At 49.2% G+C, this 2,942-nt stretch overlaps 1 pseudogene; it reads right to left on the minus strand.

Moving 5' to 3' along the window:
• Window positions 1-994, minus strand: part of LOC119358092 — a 6,058-nt pseudogene extending 5,064 nt beyond the window's left edge.
• Between the last annotated feature and the right edge of the window lie 1,948 nt (window positions 995-2,942).

Genomic DNA, 2,942 nt, shown 5'->3' on the forward strand with positions numbered 1-2,942 from the left:
GCCAAAGGAGGGGACAGACCAGCCCATAAGGGGGCTAGTGCGCCCCCTCCCTTGTTTGGGCAGCCCTAGGGAAGGAAAAGGGGGAGGGCTAGCCCCTCCCGCCTTTCTCTCTTATGGGAGAATGGAAAGGGGCGGGGGCGCCACCCTAGCTCCCCTGCCTTTCCACGCACTCCAAATAAGGAAAGGGGCGGCTTGGGAGGGACCCCAAGTAGGATTCCTCCTACTTGGGCGCCTCCTTTGGCTGCTCCTCCCTCCCTCCCTCCCACCTATATATATGTGGGAAGAGGACGCCTAGCACACAACAGACAATTGCCTAGCCATCTGCGGCACCCCCCTCCACTGTTTACACCCCCGGTCATATTTTCATAGTGCTTAGGCGAAGCCCTGTGGAGACCACTTCATCATCACCGTCACCATGCCGTCGTGCTGCCGGAACTCATCTACTACCTCACCGTCTTGCTGGATCAAGAAGGCAGAGGACGTCACTGAGCTGAACGTGTGCAGAACGCGGAGGTGTCATACATTCGGTACTTGATCGGTTGGAGCGCGAAGAAGTTCGACTGCATCAACTGCGTTGTTAAAAGCTTCCGCTTACGGTCTACGAGGGTAGGTAGACACAATCTCCCCCTCTTGTTGCTATGGATCTCCATGGATAGATCATTGCGTGTGCGTAGAAATTTTTTGTTTTCCATGCAACAATTTCCATCAGAGGGGGATAGGGGGAGGGAAACACACACTACATACCGTCGTCTTCTCTGCAGCGCTCGCGAGGTCGCGCCGACTCGACCGAGCTACCTCCCAATCCGGGCCCAGCCTCGAATATGCTATGCGGTGAGTCCCAGGACGATCCTTCACCGACGAACCGCGCCTCTGTATCCTCGGCCGCGATCTCAAGTCGCAGAATCCGATCAGAAAACGACGCATAATTGAGGGAAAATTCGAAACTCGATGACACAGAATCCAATCCCGGCGGCCTCTCCTCCCCGCCGGCCATAGCCTCCGGCAGCTCCTCAGGTTGTAATGTTGGGAAACGTTGGATGGAAAACAAAAAATTTCTACGCACTCGCAAGATCTATTCATGGAGATGCATAGCAACAAGAGAGGAGAGTGTGTCTACGTACCCTCATAGACCGTAAGCGGAAGCGTTTAACAACGCGGTTGATGTAGTCATACTCTTCGCGATCCGATCACGGTCCAACCGATCTAGTGCCGAACGGACGACACCTCCGAGTTTAGCACACGTGCGACTCGTTGACATCTTGTCCTTGTTGATCTAGCAAGCGAAAGAGGAGAAGTAGATGGGATCAAAACCAACGCAACGGCGTGGTGGTGATGGTGGTGGTGGAGTACCGACAACGCTTTGTTAAGTGTCGCCGGGACGAGGCGGTGGAACTACGGAGTAACAGGAGAGAGAGGGGTGCCAAGGGCTTGGTGTGTCCTCTTGGGGCGCCCCATCCCCTCTATATATAGGTGGAGGAGCGTGGGAAACAGCCCCTCCAAGCCCAAGGGCGCAGCTAAGGGGGAGAGGACTTGGACTCCAAGTCCAATCCTATTCCTACTAGGACTCCTTCCTTTTTTGCCTTCCCTTGCCACATGGGCTTTGGAGGACTTGGTGCGCCTAGACCAATAAATCCAAGGCACCTCCCCGGAGACCATGCTAGCCCTTGGGTCGTGGTGGACCCACTTGTGGACTTCTGGACCCCTCCAAAATCCTCCAAAACCTTCTAGAAACTTCCAGGTACAATACCGAAAAACTGCACTTTTTTTCGAAACCCAAAATATGAATTCCCATATATAAATATTTACCTCTAGACCATTCCGAGACTCCTTGTGACGTCCGGGATCTCATCCGGGACTCCGAACAACATTTGGTTACCAGTCATCAAATATCCCAATACTACTCTAGCATCAGCGAACGTTAAGCATGCGACCCTGTGGGTTCGGGAATTATGTAGTCATGACGGAGACACCTCTCCGGTCAATAACCAATAGCGGGACCTGGATGCCCATATTGATTCCTACATATTCCACGAAAATCTTTTATCGGTTGAACCTTTATGAGAACATACATAATTCCCATTGTCTGACGGTATGTTACTTGCCCGAGATTCGATCGTCAGTATCTCTAGTTCAATCTCGTTACCGGAAAGTCTCTTTACTCGTTCCATAATACATCATCTTGCAACTAACTCCTTAGTCACTTCGCTTGCAAGCTTCTTATGATGTGTATTACCGAGAGGGCCCAGAGATACCTCTCCGATACACGGAGTGACAAATCCCAATCTCGATTCACGCCAACTCAACAGACACCTTGATAGCACACAAGGTATTCCTTCGGTATCTGGGAGTTGCATGATCTCATGGTCGAAGGAACATGTATTTGACATTAAGAAAGCAGTAGCAATAAACTGAACGACCATATGCTAAGCTAACGGATGGGTCTTGTCCATCACATCATTGTGATCCCGTTATCAAATGACAGCTCATGTCTATGGTTAGGAAACCTTAACCATCTTTGATCAATGAGCTAGTCTAGTAGAGGCTTACTAGGGACTGGTATTTGTTTATGTATCCACACATGTATTTAAGTTTCCAGTCAATACAATTATAGCATGAATAATAAACATTTATCATGATTTAGGAAATATAATAATAACCATTTTATTATTGCCTCTAGGGCATATTTCCATCAGTCTCCCACTTGCACTAGACTCAATAATCTAGTTCACATCACCATGTGATTAACACCCAGAGTTCACATCACCATGTGACCAACACCCAGAGAGTACTAAGGTGTGATCATGTTTTGCTTGTGAGAGAAGTTTAGTCAATGGGTCTGTCACATTCAGATCCGTATGTATTTTGCAAATTTTTGTGTCTACAATGCTCTGCATGGAGCTACTCTAGCTAATTGATCACACTTTCAATATGTGTCCAGATTG

This window comes from Triticum dicoccoides, chromosome 2A (genome assembly GCF_002162155.2).
Source record: "Triticum dicoccoides isolate Atlit2015 ecotype Zavitan chromosome 2A, WEW_v2.0, whole genome shotgun sequence".
In the NCBI taxonomy this organism is placed as follows: Eukaryota; Viridiplantae; Streptophyta; class Magnoliopsida; order Poales; family Poaceae; genus Triticum; species Triticum dicoccoides.